The sequence below is a fragment of the Rutilus rutilus genome (assembly GCF_951802725.1).
Source record: "Rutilus rutilus genome assembly, chromosome: 9".
Lineage (NCBI taxonomy): Eukaryota > Metazoa > Chordata > Actinopteri > Cypriniformes > Leuciscidae > Rutilus > Rutilus rutilus.
In genome coordinates, this window is record NC_140223.1 from 41,261,065 (window position 1) to 41,278,614 (window position 17,550).

The window sequence follows — 17,550 nt, forward strand, 5'->3', positions numbered from 1 at the left end:
CAGAATATGCTAATCAATGACTAGAAAATAACTACACATAAGCTTCATAAATTCATCAAGTAACCATTCAGAAATGTCCTGTTGCTTCTACATGGTGTCACTTCTTCTTGAGTCTCTCCATCATTGTCTGACTCCAGTTTGAACATAAAAGGCTAAAAGTGTTTGAAATTTTCAGTGCATGTGTGTGTGAGTGCAAGCTGTTGAAGCTCCGCCCCCTGTGCCGGGAGCAGCAGCTCATTTACATTTAAAGGGACAGACACAAAAACGGTGTGTTTTTGCTCACCCTCAAAAAGTGACAATTTTAACATGCTATATAAAAATATCTGTGGGGTATTTTGAGCTAAAACTTCACAGACAGACTCTGGGGACATCAGAGACTTATCTTACATCTTGTGAAAAGGGCATTATACCACCCCTTTAAAAAATATAATGGCAGTGAATGGTAACTGCGGGTTAATAAAGGCCTTCTGAATTCCATATTTTTATCAACCAACTTTATCAACTTTAATCACTGGCTTCAGACAACAGCTGTGCTCGCGTTCACGAGAGAGACACACGTACAACTGTTGCCGGAAGCCAGTTATTATAGTTTTAATTATGGAATCATTTTCATTTTTGGGTGAGAAAATTCCTTTGATCCTAGAAAAGTTCATAACAGTAATAAACTGAGTGTGTTTTGAGCACACGGACGCCGACAGAGGCGATGCTGTTTTATCTGCAGTCTTGCTTTCTTTTTGACTTTCTGTTAGGATATCTTGATAAGACAGTAACCGTAATGTATGGCTTTTAGATAACTTACTAATATTAAATAACTAACCTTGCATGGGTTAGCCAAAAGGATTTGTCCAAGAGTCCACATTGAATTCAAAATCTCATTTAAAGTTCTAAAACAAGCAAGTTTTAGGATGAAAAAAAGTGTACGTTATAATGTTGGTCGTGTAAGATTAATGAAGGGGCGGGTGACTCGTATCACTGCACTGAACTGCAGGATGGCAGAACGTTTGCCAGAAGTTAATGTTCCCTAAATAGCTGAACTAACCAGCTGATGCATGCACAGCCATATTACATGACACCATACTGTTAAAGGTCACATTTGAAAGAGAATCTAGGGTTGCACTGAAATGCGATTTGTCCTGTTTAATATAAAAATGTTTCTTTACTATTTTGTGTTCACAGAAATGCTAAAGCAGCTGCAAAAAATCACACCCATTACAATGAGCTCAACGTTCAAGGCTCCAGCGTGAAGAAGCACTAAAGCTCATTCAGAATAAAACATCTCGCTGATGCTTCTTACTGCAGTTTCCTCATATCTGCCATTGACTTTCTGACGCCTGTTTCACACTACAAACTTGTGCTGGGCTCTATACAGAGAAGTTACTTCTTTTTTTATAATGACCATATGTTTTAAAATGGTTATCAGTAGTGGGTCATTTAAACAAACACCAGGTCTAATGCTTATAATAGTACATACTCCGCTGGTTAAGTCATGACTTGTTGAATACTGAATCCTAGTCCCTTTCCTGGAAAGTCTGTTCACTCTGCAACTCCTCCAGGCTACAAGACCAACTCATATCCACTTGAATGGGAAAACCCTGAAATCTCAAAGACTGCTAGCCAAATTCACATTTGAAGAACATTTCAGATCAGCAACAGCATTGTCCCCTGTGAACTGTCCCCTCTGGGCTCAAGGCCACCCGGACAGCAGAGTTTTAAAGGGCTCATCGGATGCCCAATTTCCACAAGTTGGCATGATTCTTTAGGGTCTTCATGTAAAGTTTATAACATACTTTGGTTAAAATTCCCCAATGATTGTTTAAAACAACTCCCTTTTTACCTCCTCAAAAACAGCTCTGTTCACAGTGACCCGTTTCCCGCATGTTTTTTTAAAGGGATACTTCAGGATTTAGCATTAAGCTTTGTATCAGTAGAAAACCTGTAGTATTTTCGAATTACCGTGCTTCCCACCCTCATATCCCCCTGAGACGAGAGATTTATGTATTTCTTGTCTGGAAAAAATCCTCCGATGACGCAAAAATCCTCCTTTTGCGGACATGTCCGGCCATCGAGATCGTCCAAAATGTCCGGGATTCGGCTTTTGCTTTCTGCAGTCGCCATTCATTGTTTACATGCACACCTTTTGTTTCAATCTAACTGAATTCATTCCGATTGGTGAATCTGAATGTAGTGTTTACATGAACGCTAAACAATGTGCGTTTTAACATTGCTAAGAAAATTCCCACTCCTCCGTGAGAGATACGAGACCGGTGCATCTCACAGATGTCACTCATCAGTAATCACGCCACCGGCCTCGTGCCGTTCTCCCGCGGCCCTCAGTCTCGTCCTGCTCGCCACAGTAAACATGATGAATGGCGACTGTAGAACGCAAAAGCCGAATCCCGGACATTTTGGCCCTCAAAATCCTGGGCAGACTCGTCACGGAGACTCACTAGTAGCCTAGCCTAGTTGTTAAACTGCACGCTCTAACCGGTAGGTGTGGCTTGGGAGTGGCCTCCTAGGGCAGCGAAGCAAGTGCATTCTGGGAGTTGTTGTCTTTCATCCACATAAGCTAAAAAAAAAAATTCTGGCTTTTCTCAGTCTAGAAAGCTCCAAATTCATAAATAATTTCACATTTCTTCTATATAAATGACCCATTTTAAATACACATTCATCTTTCCAGAGGTGAAGTATCTCTTTAAATGATAATGAGCAACTGCTCAGCCCACCCCCTCTCTTCCATGGGGGGCGTCGACACAAGACTGCCTTGGCAGACAGAATACAAAAAGGGGCGTAAATATGCTAATACGGGACAGTCCGTCAGTGGTTGTGGGCGGAGCATGAGCAATATGACATCATAGTGCTCAGAAAATCCAAACGAGTGTTCAGGGTTTTTGAGGATAAAAAAAAAGGAGTGATTGGATTTTCTTCATTGTATGGTGGTTGTGTCCACACGCTGCAAAGACACATTTATATGCAAACACCATGTAAAAGTGCATTTTGCATCCGATGACCCCTTTAATGATTTGGAGCCGTAAATGATGCCCGGTGATGTCAGATTCAATAGCCAGGTTGCAGAACCAGAGTTGGGAGCCGGTGCTGTAATGCACTTATTGATGTTGTCAATGTGTTTATTCTGCAGTAATCACCATAAACCGTCCTCTGTAAACATTTGTAAAAAACTAAATTGCATTAAAGTAGACTTTTTATATAAATGTTTCTAATAGTGTTTTCTTCCTTGACTTGAAGCCACACTTCACTTTTTCTCCTTCGAAGAGGGACATTTTTTGAGAACAAACATTGAGTACAAAAGACAATACTATCACAATGAATTAATATAATATGGCAATTCATTATTAAAGTTTTTGTTGATCTTTATCCTGATTTGATTCAGCAAGATGAATGATTTGAATACATCTGGGGCCATACATCTTCTCAGAAATACTCTTTAAGAATAGGCTTAGCTTTGACTTGAGTGTCAAAAATGTATTAGTTAAAAGTAAGACTTGTTTATGAGTAGGATATATTTATAAAGATGCCGAACAGCAAAGGCTGACTGAGGTGACAGTAAGGGTGCTGTATGTAACTTTTTCACTTTTCACTCTACTAAAGCATAAAAACACCATAATATGTTTGCATATATTGAGGAAACATGCTAAGTTCACATACTCAGTCTCTGAAAAACACTTCTACAGCCAGTTATTTTACTTTGAAATGTGCGTTAACAGGCTGGAATGTTTGTTAATGTTTTGCTCTGTGATTCTGCACTTTGCCAATTTGCCCATTTTCATTGTCCATTGCGCTCGTTGCTGTTGGCAACCCGCGTGAGCGTCGAGTCTGAGGAGGCGGGGTGGGAGAAACAACGATCTCCGATATTTTGAATTGGATTGCAGTACCTATTTCGACCACTAGCTGTCATTCTTACAGACTGCACCTTTAAGTGTTGCGATCTAAGGACTATAATGATGTCAACCCAAAAATGGCCGCCCTCAACCTCTAAATCAGCCAATAGTGAGCCTGGAAGAGTAATCACACCAATCATTTCATGTAATTATAATAAAATAATAATGTATTGTGCAAAATAATCACAAATAAGTATTGATGGTGTGGAATCGTTTTCTATGTCTCCTCATTTACAGTTGGAGCAATGATGCGAACATGAGTTCTGTCAATGGATCCCACAACTCCAGGGAAGCTTGCAATCCTCATAAAGCGGCTTGCTTTTGCCGAATGGTTTAAACTTTAGTTGGGAAGTCAATGAACTGCCATGACTCTATGGTCAAAAGTAATGTCCAGCCAAGGCAAATTGACATCTTGTTGCGTAGAACTATGCTTTGAGTCAATTGTTTATTTGTGATAAAGCCATGAAACATGCCAGTTTGTGTGAACAATATTTTTAATGAGGCTGTAATAGAAAGAAATTATGAACACATGCAAAGAGAGAACCCACAAAATATTAAATTATTTATACCTTACTGTGGACTGATGAGCCCGAGTTATCACCGGTGCACTGCTGCACTTTTTAAAGTCGCCAAAAATGTCATTATTACTTCGATTTCTGCAGTTAAAGCATTGAATTTTAGAGTGGGAGAAGTTATCAAACTTCTTATGAGGTCAATTACGAAAAGAACCTTGACGATCAAGCTTGTATCGCTTTATCAACTCCCTGTCATCATATAACTTCAACACATTATATGTTTCGTTGGAAAGTGTGTGGTCTCCTTCTCTCTTCTGCCATGTTGTTACTCCTAACTAAGCTAGGATACCTCACCAGCACTCTTAACTAATTTATCACTCTTGACTAGGGATAAGATTAAAATTACGTCATTCTTAGAATTTTGACACACTTACTGTAAGACTAAACTTTTACTCGCTGAGAAAGCAGGTTGTCACGAATATTGCTGGAGTTTCACAAGGAGATTTCTCAGGTAAGTAGAGTGGGTAAGGACAGAGCCCGTCTACGGAGAGCCTGGCCACTCCCTATTGAGTCCTATTGTACCGAATTTTGGTTGTAGTTCCACCAGAGTTCCACTGGGGGCGATCGCCCATGAGTGCAGAATGAATGGGAGTCTATGGGGCTAGACGGCTAAATGTGTCTCTTTCACCCGATTGCCGTTGAGAAATCTCAGATTTGATTGTAGGTTTTGCAAGTTCAACATGGGTTATAGTTCGAAAGTTGAATGAACGAGTACTTGTGTCCTTTTGATTTCTTACAGGTTGAGTTGTTGTTGCCCATAACATGCTAGCATTCTGCTAATGAGCACTGATTGGTCCAGTGAAGGACTGATTACGACCAGAGATACCGCTTGTTGTCGATGCCTCGAGAGAAAACAAAGTGCAGAGGCGAAAGCACCAAAGTGACTGAAGGATTGCCGTAAAGCAGTATCTCTGGTCGTACGATGTGTATGACGTCATTGACATTTTACAAGACTTTTTAAAGCAAATAAGTGACTCTAAAAAATCGAACACCCAGCAATGTGTTATTTCTTTGCATCTCCTTTCGAATACAACATTCAAATTACTAGACAAAAAATTATATCCTGAGAAAAGTGGATTTTGAGGGGTATAGCGCCATAGACCTCCATTCATCCTGCACTCGTCCTGTGAGCGCCCTCATGTGGAGCCAGAGTGGAACTGCAACCAGTTCAGAAGCCGGAAGTTTACTGAGAGTGGAACTTCTCCCCTTATTAGACATTCTCTGGTAAGGATCTGTAAACCACACTGAAGACCAGTTGGTAAAGGAAAACACCACAGAGCGAGCCAGGCTAAAGCGAGGATGAGGACCAATGGCAAAACTGATGGAGGGTGGGACCAGGATGGAAACAGAGACCTGACTGACAGAGGTGGAGCTTTGAAAGGTGGAGACCCAGGAGACCCAGGCGAAGCAGAAGAGCCATCGAGACCAAGTGACACTGACGGATCTGGAGACCGAAGCAGAGCAACAGTGACGAGCATCCAAGTCGGAGCCAGGGTGCTGGAAGACTGAGGCGAAGCCGGTGGGACTGAGGACCAAAGCGGAGCCGGAGGGATGGCGGAGCCGTATGGAGCAACAGGGGGAGGAGATGAATACTGAATAACTGAGTCTCTTTTCTTTACCAGGGTGCAGGAGTACTGTATATCAGATGACTGGAGAGTGACGGAGCAGGCAAGCATACACCTCTTTGTGGAGTATGGTGAGTAGACAGGTGAGTTGGCTGAATTTAACTGGAGTTTCACTATGAAAGCACTGGATCCACAAACAGAGGCAAGTATTTGGAGCTGCTTTCTTATCTTTTGCTGAAACACAGACTTACATTACCACCTGTCCACTAACAAAGTGTTTTGTGGGACGTCAGGCAAAATACAAAACGACCTGATTAATGCTATTGCTGAAGAGATAAAAAGGGAGATTAATAAAGCACTGTCGCTGCTATGGTGGACGAGATGACAGACGTGAGTAATGCAGCGGTGGCAAGGGAGCCCATGATATTGCTGCCCTTATTGTCTGGAACGTCTGGATAAAGTTGTGGCACAGTGTTTTGATGGTGCAGAGGTCATGTGATCTGGACTAAATGGGGTGCAGGCTAAAGTTCAGGAGAGGGCACCTATGGCCTCATCCATCCACTGCTGTGCACATTGGCTGGATTTAGTACTGACTCAAGGGGTCTCAAAGCTTAAGGAATGCAAGATCTTTTGTGGCCACCTGCATTTTTCTCTAGATCCACTAGGCGCATGCAACTACTAGATGAAATCTGCCAGCGGTGTCTTCCTCGTGTGGCACCTGATTTCCTTCAGCAGAAGATCTGTGTGAGAGCATGGGACAGCTGTACCTTTGGCATGTTTGGCGGTGACTATCCCTGTGTATTCTCAGCCCTAAAGCAAAGTAAAACTTGTGCCAGGAATAAGACTGGACAGACTCGACTCTCAGCATTAGCCTCCATGCTGATAGGAAAAGACTTATTTTTGGAACTGAAACGCACAGATACAAGTAAATGAAGTCTTCTTGAGGAAAGAAAGGAGGATGGATTTTGTGTTCAAATACTTATATTTATTACTTATACTTAAAAAATGATAGTCAACCCTGGCTAATCCAGGCCCCGCTTTTTCCTGTCCCCGTTTTTTCCATGCTGAATATAATTGATTTGTTTTTCGTTTCTTTTGTTGTTGTAAATTTATGATCGAAACTTAAGTTTTTATTTTCAAACATTTTCATACTATTAAAATAGCGATTTTTTTTTACACTTTGTATTATCTTTGAACCATAGACTATCCACTGAAATAAATGTAGGCCTATGTCATACTTTTGATTGTTCAAAACATTTGGTAAGCTTTTTCAAGAACCGTTTGTTTTTGCATCATCTTTCTTTGCACAAAAACACACAATTTGCCTTAATTTCAAATCCCCGGGAACAAAAACAATCCCCGGGGTTTCCGTGGTCGGAGAACTCAGAAGGTAACTCATTACAAAATGCACGGGAAGCCCGGGGTGGACTGTATTTGTCACTTTATTAGGTTAATGTTGATGCTTCTCTAGAGATGGTGTGTTTGAAGCAGAGAGAGGAGCATTTCATATTCATACCTGGGCCATTTTGCCTTCATTTCTTGAATTTTGACTCCCGATAATGTCTGACCTGCTTTTAAGAGAAACATCACTGATCAATAAAACACTGCTATATAAATTATAAATGTTGTATTGTTTCCGTCATTAGAAAGAGTGACACATTTGACATTAAAGCACTATAATTTGAAAGGAAAAGTGGCAAATGTCAGAGGACATCACGTTAATGACAAAATATGATTCATTTGGCTGACTATTGACAACTGAAAACATTATTTTGTATAAAGAGGCATGATGTTTTGGCCAACTTATGTAATAGTTAAGGGTTTTCAGTATGCAATGTGCACGGCCAGTTTGCAATAGGCTAATGGAATTGTATATAAATATGCAAAGGGAAACCTGTTGAAACACGTTAAATTGGCAGTAAGTAAAATTAAAACCAACTTTTCATTGACAGCTAAATAAATGTGTTTTCAGTAGTAATGCTCTGGCACTCTCTAGCTGTCAGGAAAATGAACACAGCCGAATTACAGCATGATAAATAAATCAAAGGCATGGTTTTTCAACACAAATTTGGGTCAAACATGGACAATCCCAACAGTTGGGTTTGTCAATTTTGACCCAAATCTGGGTTAAAACAACCCAGCATTTTTTAGAGTGAAGAAGGCTTAGGTAAACACGAAAATACATCAATAATTCTCGAAATGAGCTCATTTTAAAGCATTGTTTTTAAAGTACCTGAGTCACACGAATAGGAATGTTTATTTCTTATACATTAAACCACGCGATAAGAACGTTTTGATTACTGATGAGTACCAACACAAACCGAAAGTTACATTTCATCATGGGGCATTTCTAACGAAACCCGGTGGAGACCTGGACTGGAGTTACTGGTTTACGACTTGCTCATGAATTTATTACTTTGTCAAAACTATATAAGAAATTTAAACGTTACAAAAATACATACTTTCTTCGTTCTTGGCACTTTTTTTCCGTTCCAGAAGGATAGGCTATAGTTTAGTTTTGCAGCCATAGTCATGTCAAGACTTATTACTTATCCAAAACAGTTACTGAATAAATATAAATCATTATTACAAATATTTCTACATTCCGCAAATGTTTAGTAGACGGCGCACCTATATTTGCACAGTATGGTAAATTACGTCATGTTCATAGATGAGCGAGGGGGCCCCCTGGTGGTTCGGGGCTCTTCGCACCTTGCTTAGTTTGTGCATAAGGAGGATCGGCTCTGCCAAAGGATCACTTGTGTGGACCTCAAAATAACAAAACAGCTTTCATAAAGATATTAACAAACATACAGTAGCAACTCATCATCAAAATGTATCAAGCAGAGAATCAAGAGCTTGCAGATGAGATGAAAACTGTCCTGGAGTATCCTGATAAGCAGGCATGATTCCTATGATGAATCCCTTGGAATGAATGGTTATGTGGTGCATGTGACACTTCTGTGTAGTCATTTAGTCTTTTTGAGCACCTAAAGAGATACGATAGATCGACAGATACACACCCTATCACACACACGGCTCTACAGGACCCCTGGGGAGTGTGACGCAATATCCAAGACTCGCCTGGTAGGTTTTCAAATCATATTTTTATTGATCACCGTACTTTTATGAAATGTGTGATTATATTTAATAAATGGTTTTCCTCAAGCGTTTACATCAGGTTTACACATAATGTGCCATGTTTTGTCAAGAGTGTATTAGAGCTTTGATTTTTACATTTACACAACCATTTTTCTTTAAATGTGTACACTTCTGAGGACACTTCTTGAAGTCATGAGGACGACCTCCCACTGTCAATAAAGAGACGTCTAAACTTCAGCATCATCATCATCATCAGGGGCCTATACAAACTAAGAAAAAAACGAATAAGCTTGAGATTAATGATATAGCCTGTTGAAATTTGGCTTTTCTATCGTAACCTTTATAAATCTACATAAGAAAAGGCGGATTGTGATTCTTCATTTGGAAATATTAGAGATCATATCCAAAAACTAAGTTAGGAAGAGTTGACTTTAGTGGAAATTGATGTGGCATTAAAACGCAAGATCACCAGGTATCGACGGTTTAATAACAGAATTTTTAAAGCATTTTTGGAAGTATATAAGGAAATTATTACATAATAATATAGAACATCTGCTGTCATCAGATAACTGGAGACCAGTAACTCCATTATGAGCCCATTCTGAGTGACTTGCATTGGTTTATGCTAATAACTTGGTTTATGGAAAACTTGTAGAGGAGTTTCAATCAGCGCTCATTAAGAAATCCAAAATCATATTAGACTAATCCTGGATATGATCGATTATCAGTCAGTGAGACAATCAGAGAGCCTTATTTTATTTATTCTTTAAAGCATTCGATACGGAGGAACATACATTTGAAAAGTTGTGTTTTGGGGAAGAGGTTTGCAAGGTTATTAAATAATATTTATAATAATAATATTTATAGTTATATATCCCTCGATCCTGGAACTGAAACCTAACGTGGAATTAGACAGGGTTGTTCAATTTCTCCAAAATTGTTTATATGCTATAATTGTCATCCTCAACTAAAATTAATAACCATGTTTGATTATGAGTATCGAGTGAGTCAGTTTGCTGATGACAGTAATATTTGTAAAAGATTCCCTGAACATTATGTCTCTGTTTCCTCTGTGTTCATGTGACGAGGAAAGCACAGAATCCATTCCTGATTAAATCTGAAGTGAAACACCTTGGTTTATCAATATCTAAAGATTCAAATACAAGAGATAGTATGAAAACTCTCTGAATCTAATGAGAGATCTGTCTATTATGGGCAGAATCCTTCTAGAAATATCTAAACTATTGGTTATGATTCTCCTCGGCTGATCAAAATGTTATATGGAAAACAAAACTCATTATATTAAAACATCCCCGATGATTAACGACTATAAAACGGAGGTCTGAATTTGAATCAGTGATTGGAGAGCTCAAAGTGAACTGGATAAAATCATATTTAACTCAGTCTAGCTAACTCAGGAGGGTTTCATAAAGGGTGTCTTCAAGAGAGTCGGAGGATTAGACTTTTTGCTGAAAACTGCGTTCAGATTTCCACACTTATGGAAAATGATATTTACATGGCATGGCGCCACCCTGTGGAATAATAGATTACATTACAATGAATATGAAGACATTATTCAAACAAGAGTGGCATGAGAGAAAAGGGTGATATGTTGTTGATTTATTAGATGAAGCTGGTCAATTTACTCAATATAATTCATTCATGGAGAAATGTGCGATAACATGCAACGTTAGAGAATGTAATAGTGTGTGTAAAGCAATCCCTACTAATACAAAACACTCTTACACATTCACGCGTGTTTGTTAAACTTGTCAAACACACACGTGTTGAGTTGAAGACTGGAGAAGTGTACTTTTGGGATAAAAAGTGCAATGACAAAGAAATGGGGAAATGCACTAAAATATTAATTATTGTATGATTTCAACACACCAGAGAAAGTTCAAATGTTTAATGCAACATTTAGAAACTGTTATTATCTTAAATGGCCAAATGAAGGACATTCAGTTTATAATCATCAGTAATGTTCATCCAGCTGCTGAAATCCTACGGACAAGATTCCCATTAAAGCCGGTCTCACACACTGCAGTTCTGGCAGGATCTTTACTGATACATATACTCACATTCCTTCACTAAACTTATTTCAGGTTTTGATTTATGAAGATGGTCGCTCAAAAAACATGTCACTGATGTCAAACATTATTACTATGGGTAAATATACAATAATTTATAATAAAAGCAAGTGTAATAACAGTAAACCTTCTTTAACTTGTTTTAAAAATGAATGTAGAAATGATCTAGCATCCATTAAATCCTCATGTAAGAGTCTCTCTCCTTCTGAGATGTTGTACATGCTTAAATGTTATGTATGTATTTATTTGTTCTCTCCTTGCAGGTGCAAACCCCTTAACTGTTGGAGATTATGCTTTTGTTTATTATACTAAATTTGCTGTTGTTTATTGGTTAGGCATAGTCTTATATAGTGGAGATTTAATTACATGTTATTTGTGTAGGCCTATATTTCACATGCATATTGATATTATTGTTCCCTACTTGAGTTTGTAAATTGATCCATACGAAGAGGATAAATAAATAAGATAAACGGTTAGGTAGCCTACCATACATTTTCTCCAGCGAAATAATGCTAACAAGAGATAGATAATTAAAAATAAACGTTTCGAAACAGTTATGAGGCAACGAAGACTCGTTTATACTGAAACCACGTGACTTTGGCAGTTTGACACATAGTTCCCTTTCAAGGCGGTAACTTCGACATTACGTCAACTGTGACGTATATGGGAACTCCTCCCTTCTCCATTTTGCTGAAATCTTATGGGCTAACGCCAGCTGGGGACAGCTGGCCAATTGACGCGAAGCATGCAAATACTGACAGGCTGCGGGCAGTATAAATGCATGGGTTCGTGGCAATAACGTCAGAATCTCTCTTTTCACGCTAAGAAATCATTTGTCATCGTGAAGTTGCATTAGAGGACTAATAGTAATTTTTCTTCGACGCATCCGATGGCTACTACATGCCAGTTATGTGCGGGGCCCTTAGACCCGCCCGACACTCACCCGTTCTGTGTCGCTTGCCTGGGCCTCGCCCACGCTGAAGCGGCACTAACGGACGACACGTGCGCCCACTGCGCCGAGCTGCCAGTGCGCGCCCTCAGAGCCAGAAGGGAAGTGGCTCGATCAGCAGCGGGGATAAGGCCCACTGCCGCCAGCGAGCTGCTGGTGGGCCCTCCCCCACCCGACGACGTGGTCTTCGATGCCGTCAGCTTCGCGGACGCGAGCTTTCGCCCCCCCCCACGCCGTCGCGAGCTTCGTCTCCTTTGGGGCTGGTGGGGAAGACGACTCCATGTCACTCTCGGCGTCGGAAAAGGATTGGGCGTCTCTATCCGAACGCCCCGACCAAGAGGGCCCTGCAGACCTCCAGGATGAGCTCGTCAGGGTCCTCGGCAAGGCCGTCTCTGAGCTGGACCTCAAGTGGAGTGCTCCGGACGAGCCAGCCAAGAGCAAGTTGGACACTTGGTTTCTCCAGTCGAGCCGTCGTAAGACTGCATCGAGGAGAAGTACCCCGTTCTTCCCAGACGTTCACGAGCACGTGGTGAGGGCGTGGGCCGCACCCCAATCGGCGCGCACCCACTCGAACACGCAGGCCATGTTCGCGCACGTGGACGGGGCGGAAGCCCACGGATATGTGCGCATGCCCCCCGTCGAGGAGACCGTTGCCGCGCACCTGTGCCCGTCTTCATCTGCACTGGGGTCGGACCGCAGCCTGCCATCCAAGCCGTGCAGGTTCACCGCCCACCAGGCGGATAAGGCCTACGCATCTGCGGGGGAAGCAGCTTCAGCTCTACACGCCATGGCGATACTACAGGTGTTCCAGGCGAAGCTACTTCAATCCCTAGACGACGGCTCAGTGGACGCTGACGTCATCAGGGATCTGCGCGCGGCAACGGACCTCGCGCTGATGGCTACCAAGCGATCTGCTCAAGCCATCGGCCGCTCCATGGGATTCATGGTCGTCCTCAACAGGCACCTATGGCTAACCCTAGCTGACCTGAAGGACACTGACCGCAAGACGCTCCTGAACGCTCCAATCACTCCCTCCGGCCTCTTTGGTGACGCCGTGGAGTCAGTCACGGAGCGTTTTTCTGAGACGCAAAAACGCGCGAAGGCGATGAGCCACGTGATGCCCCGTTGCTCACTCCAGCCATCGGCGAGATCCCGCTCGTCTTCGGCTCCTCGCCAGGCTCAAGGACAGGCTAGACAGCCCGCCGTGGTGCCCCGCCCCGAACCGGACGCCCGTTTCGCCCGCGGCCGGAACAGGCAGTGGACGGGACCTGGGAAAAAACGCCAGGGTCAGAGTCAGAGGAGGAGCCCGCGCCGTGAGAGAACCAGCGCGCCATCCCCGGCTACCAAGCCATCCACCTGACAGAGCGGTCAAGAGGAAGAGAGAGCGTGCGGGGGGGCCCTCCCCCAAACGCCGTGTTCTAAAGCACCATGTCCCCCATGTTACCCCGGGCGACAAGTGCATTGTGTGTGCAAATGTTGTTTCTGCTTGTGTGAGTTCCACAATAAAAACATGTACCCCTGCACAAAAAGAGCTTTTTCTTCCTCTTACACCAAACACTGTGTCACTCGCCCTGCCCCAGAGCAGCGCAGAGTCACAGCCCATAACTATAATGGCCTCTCGAGGGCACGAGAGTGTCAACATTACACCAAGCCCATCGCGAGCCGCCCTCCCGCCAGTGTTTTTAGACTCGCGGGGGCGGGGCTCCAGTCAAAACACATCGTCGCTAAAAAAAGCTACGGCGGCAATAAAGCTAACGCGTCCGCTGTGTCACTTCACGGACGCGTGGGAGGCTATTCCGGGCGTTTCACCGTGGGTACTGGGAATAATTCGGCACGGATATTCTCTCCAGTTCAGACGCAGGCCACCCCGCTTCAATGGTGTGGTCCCGTCACTGACCTCGCCCCAAAACGTTCCCGTTCTGAGACAGGAAGTTCTCAGTCTGCTCGAGAAAGGAGCGATAGAGCGGGTCCCTCCGAGCGAGCAAGAGAGCGGGTTCTACAGCCGTTATTTCGTGGTGCCAAAAAAGGATGGAGGACTCCGTCCGATTCTGGACCTGAGACCCATCAACCGAGCACTTCACAAGCGCGCGTTCAGAATGACAACACTGAAACAGATCCTGGCACAAATTCGTCCCGGGGACTGGTTCGCTTCAGTGGACTTAAAGGACGCCTACTTTCATATTCAAATAGCGACGCGCCACAGGCGCTTCCTGAGGTTTGCTTTCGAAGGGACGGCTTATCAGTATTCGGTGCTACCGTTCGGACTAGCCCTGGCTCCCCGAACATTTTCAAAGTGTGTGGACACAGCGCTCTCCCCCCTCAGATCGAGCGGGATGCGTATCCTGAATTATCTGGACGATTGGCTGATATTAGCCCACTCAAGAGATGTGCTAATCAGTCACGTGGAAACGCTGCTTCGCCACCTGGATACGCTGGGACTGCGTGTGAATATGCAGAAAAGCGTGTTTATTCCGAGTCAGACTATAACTTATCTGGGAGTATGTTTGGACTCGGTGGCGATGCGAGCCCACCTCTCTCAAGAGCGCATAGAGACAATCTCTTCGACCCTGCGCCGTTTCAGACCGGGCAGGTCTGTTTCATTGAGAGAATTTCAGAGGCTCCTGGGACTGATGGCGGCGGCTTCTTCAGTGTGCCATCTGGGTCTGCTGCATATGCGGCCGCTGCAGTTCTGGCTGAGAACCCGAGTTCCGCCGAGGGCGTGGTCTTCAGGCCACAAGCGCATTACGGTCACTCACAGTTGTGTCAACACTCTGAGACCGTGGAGCAACCCGGACATATTCAGCCCAGGAGTTCCTTTGGGTATAGTGACACAACGCACCGTGGTCTCGACGGATGCATCAACCTCGGGCTGGGGAGCAGTGTGCTTAGGCGTGCCTGCCTCAGGCCTGTGGTCGGAGTCACAGAGAGAGTGGCACATAAACCGTTTGGAGTTGGAGGCGGTGTCCTTAGCCCTGGAAGCATTTCGGTCAAAATTGGAGCAGCAACATGTACTGATCCGAACCGACAACACGTCCGTGGTCTCGTACATAAATCGTCAGGGCGGCGTGCGCTCCAGAGCTCTGTTCAAACAGGCAGAGAGTCTCCTGTTGTGGGCGGACCGTCACCTTCTCTCCATAAGAGCGGCGCACATCCCCGGTCTCCTGAACCGTGGAGCAGATATGCTGTCGAGGAACGGGATTCCTCAAGGAGAGTGGAGGCTTCACCCTGGGTCAGCCCAAATGATTTGGGATCGATTCGGGAGGGCGGATGTGGATCTGTTTGCCACAAGCGAGAACACGCACTGTCGGACGTTCTTCTCGCTATCTCACTCCCCACTGTTGGGAGATGCTCTGACATCGCGCTGGCCGGAAGCCAGGCTTTACGCGTTTCCTCCAGTGAAGATTCTGCCTATGGTGTTGTGCAAAATCAGAGAGGAGAGAGCGTCAGTGATCCTCGTGGCCCCGAACTGGCCGAATCAGCCCTGGTTTGCGGACCTGAGAGAGTTAATGGTGGCTCCCCCATGGCGAATCCCCCTCAGGAAGGACCTGCTGTCTCAGGCGAATGGCACGATATGGCACCCCAGCCCCGAGCTGTGGAACCTTCATGTGTGGCCGCTGCGGGGACTTTAGTGGAGCGAAACACTCTGCATTCTCGAGTGCTGAGCACACTCGCGGAGGCGCGCGCGCCTTCAACCAGACGCCTCTACGCTCTGAAATGGGGAGTTTTTACTAAGTGGTGCCAGGACATCGAAATTGACCCGGTGACTAGTTCAGTGTCGGATGTTTTGCGCTTTCTGCAGCACAGAATGGATAGCGGCAGTTTGCCATCAACACTGAAGGTGTATGTAGCTGCTATTGCTGCTTTTCGTTCCCCGGTCGACGGGCAATCGATTGGTAAGCACGCTATGGTGACCAGGTTTCTCAGGGGAGCGAGGAGATTGTGTCCATCACAGCCGCCCTCTGTGCCGCCGTGGGACCTAGCTCTAGTTTTGAGAGCCCTATCTCTACCACCGTTCGAGCCCCTAGCTTCGATTGCGGTCAAGGAGCTCTCTTTAAAGACGGCATTACTCCTGGCTCTTGCCTCAGCGAAGCGCATCGGGGACTTGCAGGCGTTCTCGGTGAACGACGACTGCATCTGTTTCGGACCGGGCGATTGCAGCGTCACTCTCCGGCCGAGACCGGGATACGTTCCGAAGTCACTCAATACACCGTTCAGGGCACAAGTTGTTTCCCTGCCCGCCTTATCTGCTGAACCGTCAGCCTCGGATGACGCTGACGCCCAGACCGCTGTGTGCCCGGTCAGGGCTTTGCGGATGTAACGTTATATGGATCGCTCGGCCGCCTTTCGTCAGTCGGACCAGCTATTCGTGTGCTTTGGTGGATGTAATAAGGGACATGCTGTTTCAAAACAGAGGCTTTCTCACTGGATTGTGGACGCAATTGCTTTGGCTTATAAATGCCAGGGGAAGGATTGTCCCCTTAACATCAGAGCTCATTCTACGAGGGCGGTTGCCTCCTCGTGGGCCTGGTCTAAAGGGATGTCTATCCAGGATTTATGTCTTGCTGCTGGCTGGTCTTCTCAGAACACATTCGCCAGGTTTTACAAGCTGGATGTACGGTCCGTAGCGTCTCAAGTGCTTTCGGTAAGTTGAGTTTACTCATGTACCGTGAAACTGTGATCCAGTGCAGTAGCTACCTTTAGCTAACCTGTTATGGTTATTAGGTTCATACAAGTTGTCACCGCGGAGTCGTCGACACTGTGTTTTCTCTCATGCTTTGAGTGCTTAATGTGTTGTGCCTGCCCTGTCACTGTCAGTGCAGACCTCACGTTAAAATTATTGGGATATGCAAATTTTGATAGGGTTGAAGCTGCCGTCTCATTGGCCTACCTCGGCCTATCAGATGTGTGTATTCCTAAGCGGTGCGGCTATTGGCTAGGAACTGTTGTATACGCTTATGTGACAAGGGGTTCCCCGTCTGGGCTTATCTTAGGCTTGTTCGACTTCATGCAGCTCTGCGCAGACCGATCGGCGGCTGACTTGAAGCAGTGCATGCCGGTTAGAAATTTTGTCCGACTTGATACAGCGCCGACGCCACGTGACTGTGACGTATGCCATCAAAGTACCGCGCGAGCAATTCGAGATTAGCCGGAGAACTCAGCCAGCGCAGCTTCTCAAGAGCGGCTGCACTGGGCTGCAGGAGCTCTGATGACGACACTGCTGTTCCACGATTGGCCGGATTCACCGCATGACAACGATCACGTGTGTTTCGTGTTTATTTCGAACACCTTTAGTTCCTCTAAAGCTCTCAAATCAGTTTATTATAACAGTGAAAACTCTTTTCATGTCGTTGTCATGTTATATTGTGTCATGTT